Here is a 9679-nt window from a genome sequence, read left to right as displayed (position 1 = left end):
CCTACTTCTTTAAGCCATGTCAGAGCTTCTGAAGTTTCTGCCATCGCCCTAAACAGTGCCCTCTGCAGGAAACCAGGTGTCCAGCACTTGTGATTTCGAAGGACATTTCCTATTCAAATCATAACAGTTGACAACAATGCAGAACTGACATTTACTTTACTTGGAATTAGCATTCTAAAATTCACCCTGAAATGTAATTGCCACTGTAGCAGTGTTGGAGTTCAAGCCTTTAAGAAGTGATTAAGAAATGAAGATGTTTCCCGTATAAGTTAATTTATGTTAAACCAGGAATGAATAAATTAATACGGGGATTTAGCTGTATTTTTTTTCTCCTCTCTCCTCCTCTCTCTTTCTTTATGATAGGATGCAGCATAAAGATTCACAAGCTGAAACTCTCTACAGAACTTCCCAGCCTCCATCAGTATGGACCAAATCGGAGTATGCTGCTTATAATTAGTCCGATTTGTGGTATGCTGTTACAATACTAAAAAATGAATGAAGACAACGTGTAAAACAAGAGTATGTTTTGAGCTCAGAAGCACTGGCCATAACACAAAAGGGGGGAAGCCCTGTTCTCCTCTTTGTTGCTTTGCTGCTTTGACTCATTCTGTTCTTGTCCTAATAGAGCTCGTTGATCCCGGAGTTAGAGCAGCTCACCTGTGAAGGAGTACAGGTGCTGCTGGAATGCTGTGCATGTAAATACTAATGCCTGTCCCACTCCACTCGGAGTCGGACATGCATCGGAGCAAAGCTCTGGAGGGTGAAAGTCAGTCAGTTGGACCACACACTGCTATAATTGGGTCAAAAGGGGGATGCAAACATTCTGCCACTAGCCAGGCTTCTCAATGCCTCTGATTTGAACACATACCCCCAACTGATCAAAGGTTAACATTTGCAACAGGACACCGTTGTCCACTCCACAGCAGGCGGGGGTGATTTTCATTTTTTCTTTAGTTTATTTAAAGACTTTCTAATTTATGCTAAACCAGAAACATGATTTGCATTTCAATATTAGAAAATTAGGCCTACCTCATGGATTAACTCAGAAGCTTTAAGGAACTATGCCTTGTGGGAAAGGGAATTTTAAAGACAGCAAATTAAAGGAATAACTAAATCACCAAATCAGAAATAGAAAAATGCATATTACTGACCAAAGAAGCAAAACAAAACAACACTGAAACACCAAAACAAGAACCTAATGTGCTTTATTTCCTTGTATATTTCTATAACACTATCCTATTTTAATCCCTTTTATTTATTATATATCTTCTATGTTTCCACCTGTTGTTGCCTTAAATACAACTTCTGTGAAGGGGTTTTCTGTCTCCAAATGAGTTGCAACTCACAGAGTGAGAACAGCTGCTCTATATTATCTTTTGGCTTTTACTGATATATATTTTGCACTGCAGCAGTGGCCTATGATGAGGTCAGCACGTGAGAGAGATCTAGCCAGTGTGAAGTTCAGCTCAGCCACGAGGCCTCTCCACCAGCAGCAGGACCACAGGGAAGATCCTTGACAGTGAATCTGAGATGGCTCAGACTCAGAAGAACAAGGCTACAATACATCACCTTGGGCTGTTTAAGGTTTGCCTTGCCAAGGATGAAGAGAACTCCAAAAGATGGTCATGATGGTAGGCCAGAAATAGGTTGTGATAGAGTCACCAGTAGGCAATGTTCAAATTGGATTTGTGACTTTCTATCTGTGGGGAAGTCAGCTCTGCTAAATAACTTAGCAGAAGTGAATTCTCAAGTGGCAGCCTTATGAATTCACTGCTTTGACCACCGTGTCTGATGACATCAGATGTAAAGGTGTCAAGATACAGCTCCTGGATCGGTCAGGTATTATTGGAGATATCAAAGATGGAAAGGACAGAGGTAACCAAGCCGTTGCAGTGGGTTGAGCACGTAATTTGGTCTCAATTATTCTGGATGTCCTAAAACCGTTGGCACATAAGATAATTGAAAATGAGTTGGAAGGCTTTGGGATTCTCTTGAACAGCAAACCTCCCAACATCGACTTTAAGAAGAAAGACAAGGGAGGCATTAATCTAATAGACACTTGCCCTCAGAGTGAACTAGATGCTTGAAACAGCACAGAACATTTTGGCTGAATACAAAATTCATAATGCTGACATGAGTTTTCATAATGTTGCCATAGCTAAATGACCTCATTGATGTGGTAGAAGAAAACAGAGTTTGTATTTCCCGTGTTTATGTAGTAAGTAAGATTGTTCAGACCTCCACTGAGGAATTGGATGTTATCTATAAGGTGTCTTACTGCAAACACACTTCTGCCTATCACCACTGGAGCTTTGATGACCTGCTGGAGAAAATCAGGAACTATCAAACTAGTAAAAATGTACACTAAACTCAAAGGCCAGTTACCAGACAGTACGTCAATAGTGGTGCTACCTTACCCTCAAACCACAGTGGAGTATTTGTGCCTGAAGATTCAAAAATCTTATCAAAGATTAAAATATGCTTTGGTCTTTGGCGTTTCTGTTAAACATAATTCTCAGACTGTGGGTAAAGATCATACACTGGAAGAAGATATCCTTCAGATTGTGAAAATGTGAAATCCTGTTTTCCATCTCATGGTTAGTCACAGCAGTATTTCATGTGGCCAATTACCCTCTTCAACTCTTTCTGTCCTTAGCAGGCCCTGGATTGGGGTACAGGGATGGATACAGAGACTTCTAAATGGGAACATCTCTTTGTAGCTGAGGCTTACCTAAAATTTCTTATTTGTATCCTCCATCTCTCAAGACCTAGGCTTAGCCTAGGCTTGTGTGCCTGTAACACCTCAGCAATGTCATATTTTTAACCTTGCTGTCCTTTCTACTAAACTTTATTAAAAAAAAAAAAACAGCGTGCTGAACCATTGGGAAATTAAGGAGCAATATGTATTTTCCATACAATATATTATGATGATGCTTTTCTCTCTCCCAACACTTCCTACTTCTTCCTCCCCTTCCCTCCCATCTGGAGCCATATCCTTTCCTTTTCTCTTTTGAAACAAATAGACATCAACAGAAAAATGATAAAATAAAATATGATACTTATTTTTAAGTTGGAATAGGACAAAACAAACAGGAGAAAAAGAGTCATAAAAAGTACAAGCAACACACAGAGACCTAAAGACACAAGTTCGAACATACAGGAGGAAATAGGAATCCCAAAATGGAAGGTCAGGGGAGATTTGAGGCTAGGAAGTTTCAGAATACTTATCCACTGTGGATTCTAGGGTTGTAAGTTCTTTTAGGAATCTGTTGTTCTGAACCTTGCTGTAGAAAGGGGACCTCTTGATCCAACAGAATGTAAAAGAACGTCTGCTGGCAACATCCGTGTCAGAGGTCAAGCTAAAACCCTTGCCACAATATAAACTTCCCTGAAGATTCATCTTAGGTTTATTTGTTTTACATATATGGGACACATATGAATATGTTTTTCTTGTACTCTTCTGTGGTTTTGTTAGAGGTAACCCTCCTAGAACATGCCAGAAAAGAAGGAAAATAGTTTATGGTCCCTATCCTCTTTTAGAAAGTAACTAAAATATTAAAATATATCAAAATAACTTAAGTAAGAATATTTAAAATAGAACTAGTAAAGTAATTCACTAATTAAGCAAAACTGATTTTTCAAATAGTTAAGTAAATAATATTGAAACATCTAAATAGGAATTCTTTTGAAATTCTCAAAGTAAGAGATTCAAAATTTTTTAGTATTTATGTTTCAGAGTTCATATTTCTTTAACAAATCTTGATGTAAATATTGATTGATAAAGCCAAGTGTGTGTTTCCCTAAACCTGGTTAAAAGCCTATTGCTGAAGGTGATCATAGGTACAAATTTGAAATGGGCTATTGTTTTCTGTTTAATGACTATGATATATCCAACATATAGCATTCCAAAGATGTTTATACTTAAATTTGTGCTCTTGCTAGCTTTGGTCAGAGAAGCTGGTTTTTGTTTGTTTGATATTTTTAAAAACAGTGGACAGTGTTACTTAATAGAAATGTGACAGGATAAAGTATTGAAGGAGCTTTTGAACATTTAACTAAAAATATTTAGCTGAACATCTATGCTTTAGGAAAAGAATGCTCATGAAGTCAAGGGAGCAGGAAGAATGTCAGGAGAGGCTGGAGCAAAGCACTGTAGACCATTAAATCTGGGTATGACATGGATAATGTACTCTTAAACTCATGGCAGCTGTGGTTACCTGTTGGGCCATGAAAGGATATCTTGGTTCTTGGCTGGGCATAGATCTTGAACCCCCGTCCAACATGGAGAAACGGCAGGAGTTCGGCCACACCCCCAGAATCCAGGCTCCTACACGCAGTCTAGACTTCCATTTAACCTGTGCATTGCAGTCACATTTGGCTATGCAGCCCCTCCTAAAGGGGTGTCACCTATCACAGTGAGAGGGCATGACTATAGGCTTCAGCATCAAGAGATTTCCATATTAATGAGTTACCTAAAGGCCAGAGGGAGTGGCTAATTAAGTGATCCTCCTCTCCTCCCCCTCCCTATTTAAGCCAGCTCTCCCCTGGCTTAACTAGGGGGTGCACATCCTAGCAATAAAGCTTTGGAAACCCATGGACTTCTTCGTGTCACTGGGGCCTGCCATCGTAGAAAGCTTCACTGTGTTCCAACCACAGGGACCCACAGTTATCTGCATAATACCTGTACAAGATTTGCTCCATAAACATCAGCATGGAAGAAGAGAGGACTCATGAGACCTTATCTGCTTTTCAGAATCTGTAGGTAATTAACAGATAGTAAAGAAAGAAGAGCCACTTTGCTCAATACTGTACCGACAAGCTGGTGGCCATGTTCCTATAAGTGGCCATACTCCTATAAAGAACCACTTACTCATGTTCTGGTTCATGATATTAATTAAATATTGGATTACTAAATAAACAACAGACACAAAAGTAGAGGATGAACTAGTTCTGAAGAGGAAATTATTAGTTAGAATGGGAAAAGGAACGAAAAGGATAATGGGAATAAATATAGCAAAGAAACATGTATCCAAATATCATAGGAAAACTGGTGATTGATAATATTGATTGCCAACATGACATCAATTTTTAATCATAAAATCACTTTAAAAACTCTCTGAAATGTCTGAGAAGGATTATCTAGTTAAAGTAGGAAGTCGGTCCCTAAATAAGAATAGTAGCATTCTATAAGCTGGGATCCCAGACTACATACAAGGTAAAACAGAGCTGAACAATAAAGTTCATCTCTTTCTGCCTTCTCTCTGCAGATACAATATGACAAGCAAGTTCCTATGTGTCATCATGTTTTCCTGGCGGTGACAAACTGTATACTCAGAATATGAGGCAAAATAAATCTTTTCTCTTAAACTTCCATTATCGGGTATTTTATCACAGCAATGAGAAAAGTAACTAATAAAGTTGGTACAAGAATTGGGTTGATGATGTAAAAATAACTGAGCATATGGTATTTAGATTTTTAGTATTAGTTCATGGGCAGAATCTAGAAGGGCTTAGAACTCTGGCATAGAAAGGCTCTAGAATTCTCTTTTCAAAAATGTGTTAATCTTTGTGCAAAACTGCAAGACAGGATGCCAAGAGCAGTGCACACAATGGAGGCTAGGCTTGCAACATTTCAAATGGGAATAAGGACTCTCTCAGACACTGATTCAGAGGCTTTTCTTGCTTGATTTTTTTTCAATGGAATATGTAGCATATTCCCCATTTCCGAAGAACTTGCAAGAGGATGAAATAAATGGTGATTATTATTTGGCAGAGAAAATTTCAAGAGAGCAACACAACAAGGCTTCAGGTACTGTTCTGTGCTATTTTCAGATCTACAGTGATAGAGTCAACAGATAGGAAGGCATGGAGTTTGATGAGGAAAGATACTTTTGTGTAGCTTTCCTTACCACAGTAGACTGAGCCTTCTAAGTGTGAGCCAGAATAAAACTGTAAGTTACTTTTGTCACGTGTTTTTTTTCCACAGAAACAAGAATAGCAACTAATTGAAAACTCATTACTATGCATAAAATATGATAATAAATTGCATTTTAAAATGAAATCAATGATTACCATGTCTGATAAATTGCCTTAAGTATATTAGAATTCTATGATAACTCAGTATGAACATACTGCTTGGTCAGTTACTAACGCCTTTATTAATTGACCACATTTTAAGTTCTAACATACTAGCACTGAATCTTGAAAGTACTGAAGAAATGCTTTATCTATCTATCTATCTATCTATCTATCTATCTATCTATCTATTTATCTTCTATCTATCTATTTATCTATCTAATGTATATGATTAAAATATAATAGTTATCCTTACTAAAAGTGATCCCTAAAAGATATCAGTTACTGTTATTGCATTTTAAAAATCTTAATTATGTGTATTATTTTACCTAAACACTTCAATATGATTTAATTTGAATAACTTTGATTTGTTTTTCACTTTAAGATTATTAAAATCTCAACATATTCCAAGTGTAAAGGTACAGTAAATTTGAATGACTGAATATAATCATATAGCTTTGTTTCTACTAGTAAATATTTTTCATTTTTGTATAATTTATGTTGTTGAAATCATATTGTTTTTTATTTCTTAGGACTGATGTCAAAATTTGACATACATTCGATACCTTAAAATGACATAGATCTGTTCTTTCACAGTCCTAGAGGTCAAAAGTTTAAAGTAATGATGTCAACAAACCTCCAACAGAAGTATGAGGAAAGAAGGATTCCTTGTTCTTCCTGCTGTGAGAGGTGCTAGCTTTCCAATCCTGTGTCCTCATCTATTAAATCTCTCCTGTCTTCACATCACATTCTTGTCTCTTTACATTTCTAGGAGTTTAGTGGATCCCTGACATTGGAATGGGGTCCACTTGGGAAAGTATGCTACTCTTCTTATGACTTGGTATTCAAACTCTTATGACTACTCTTACCTGACTCTGTCCTTTACTCTCCTTCCCAAAATAGATATATTCATAGACTTCAGAGCTGAGGGTGAGGATGTCTTTTGGGACAATTCTAGAGTCACAATTCTACCAGCATATATACCTTACTTAAAAATCACCATCCATGACCTCCATGTATACTACAGAGCAATAGTGATAAAAACTGTATGGTATTGGTACAGAGACGGGCAGGAAGATCAATGGAAAAGAATTGAAGACCCAGAAATGAACCCACACACCTATGGTCACTTAATCTTTGACAAAGGAGCTAAAAATGTCCAGTGGAAAAAGCACAGCATTTTCAAAAATATGGTGCTGGTTCAACTGGAGGTCAGCATGTAGAAAAATGCAAATTGATCCATTTTTATCTCCTTGTAAAAAGCTCAAGTCCAAGTGGATAAAGGACCTTCACATAAAACCAGATACATTGAAACTAATAGAAGAGAAGGTAGAGAAGACCCTCGAATACCTGGGCACAGGTGAAAACTTCCTGAACAGAACACCAATGGCTTATGCTCTAAGATCAAGAATTGACAAATGGGACCTCAAAAATTGGAAAGCTTCTGTAAGACAAAAGACACTGTCAATATGACAAACTGGCAACCAACAGATTGGGAAAAGGTCTTTGCCAAACCTACATCTGATAGAGGGCTAATATCCAATATATACAAAGAACTCACGAAATGAGACTCCAGACAACCAAATAGCCCTATTAAAAATGGGGTTCAAAGCTAAACCAAGGAAACTCGAATGGTGGAGAAGCACCTAAAGAAATGTTCAATATCCTTAGTCATCAAATCGAAACGACCCTAAGATTCCACCTGACACCAGTCAGAATAGCTAAGATCAAAAACTCAGGTGATAGTAGATGCTGAAGAGGATGTGGAGAAAGGGGAACACTCATCCATTGCTGGTGGGATTGCAAGCTGGTACAACCACTCTGGAAATCAGTCTGGCAGTTCCTCAGAAAATTGGACATAGCATTACCTGAGGACCCAACTATACCACTCCTGGACATATACCCAGAAGATGCTCCAACATATAACAAGGACATATTCGCTACTATGTTCATAGTAGCTTTATTTATAATAGCCAGAAACTGGAAAGAATCCAGATGTCCTTCAACAGAGGAATGGATGCAGAAAATATGGTACACTCAGCTAATAAAAACAATGAATTCGAGAAATTCTTAGGCAAATGGATGGAACTAGAAAATATCATCCTGAGTGAGGTAACCCAATCACAAAAGAACAAACATGGTATGCACTCACTGATAAGTGGATATTAGCCCAAAAGCTTGTAATATCCAAGATATAATCCACAGACCACATGAAACTCATGAAGAATGAAGACCAAAGTGTGGGTGCTTTGGTCCTTCTTAGAAGTAGTAACAAAATACTCATGGGATCTAATATGGAGACAAAGTATGGGACAGAAACTGAAGGAGGGGCCATCCAGAGGCTGCTCCACCTGGGTATCCATCCCTTGTGCAGTCACCAAAGACAAACACTGATGTGGATGCTAGGAAGTGCATGCTGACAGGAGCTTGACATAGCTGTCTCCTTAGAGGTCTGCCACAGTCTGAAATATACAGAGGTGGATGCTCATAGCTAACCATTGAACTGATTATGGGGTTCCCAATGGAGAAGTTAGAGAAAAAACTGAAGGAGCTGAAAGGGGTTTGCGCCCCCATGGGGAGAGCAACAATACCAACCAACCAGAGCTCTCAGGGCCTAAATCACCAGCACATAGGAAGGGACTCATGGCTCCAGCTTTATATATAGGAGAGGATGGGCTTGTATGGCATAGGTGGGAGAGGAAGTCCTTGGTCCAGTGAAAGCTGGATGCCCCAGTGTGGCGGAATTTGTCAGTGGGGAGGTGGGAGTGGGCAGGTGGGTGGGGACACATCCTCACAGAGGCAGGAGGAAGGGGGATGGGATAGGGGGTTCCTTGGGGGAGGGAATGGGGAAAGAGGATTACATGTGAAATGTAAATAAAATATCCAATAAAAGAAGAAAAAGTAATTTTTTAAGTACTTATTTTTATTTATAGCAAATATGTATGGTTTTTATATCTCTCTTAAATTTTTATAGAAAATCGTTGATATTAATTAAATATATGGGTATGTTGATCAGTTATATTTTACATTAGTTTTAGAAATAAACAGATTTTAGTGAAGAAATTCTTGTTTTGCCCTCTGGTGTTTCAGTTAGCTACTTAAGAATTAGTTTTGATTTATTCACAATTAATTTTTGTTATTGGATAACATAATATAATAATATTAATAATATGAGCATAGCCTTACTGGAACATCCATTTCCATTTCTGTTATAAGTTATGTATCAATTTATATAATATCCTTTAACAGCAAAAGGGAAGAATCCCAATGATAGAAAGGATGTGGAGATGGTTGGGCCAACACGCAGGATTAGCATTTGGAAGCATTACAAGTAATTCCAGACAAATACCAACACATGTTCTTTGTTGCACAAATCTTGGAAGAGACATACAGACATGGGGAATAATTCAACTTTTAAGAAAAATATCATAAATCACTTCATTTTCTTATTCTTTTTCCTCTTTGTTTCTATATATGAACTACTCAAGTTGTGGACTCTCAAACCATTAGCTATCCCTGAGAATACAGTTTTCACTGGTTCCCTGACTGTTATCAAATTATTTCTGACTTACTATTCTTTTCTGTCTATTCAAAAATACTTATA

At 37.8% G+C, this 9679-nt stretch overlaps 1 pseudogene; it reads left to right on the top strand.

Moving 5' to 3' along the window:
• Positions 1-735: 735 nt before the first annotated feature.
• Positions 736-2576, top strand: LOC114639449 (annotated as a pseudogene).
• The last annotated feature ends 7103 nt before the right edge of the window (positions 2577-9679 follow it).

The sequence above is a fragment of the Grammomys surdaster genome, unplaced genomic scaffold, assembly GCF_004785775.1.
Source record: "Grammomys surdaster isolate TR1022 unplaced genomic scaffold, NIH_TR_1.0 125708, whole genome shotgun sequence".
Classification (NCBI taxonomy): domain Eukaryota; kingdom Metazoa; phylum Chordata; class Mammalia; order Rodentia; family Muridae; genus Grammomys; species Grammomys surdaster.
This window is presented reverse-complemented; position numbering and strand designations above follow the sequence as displayed.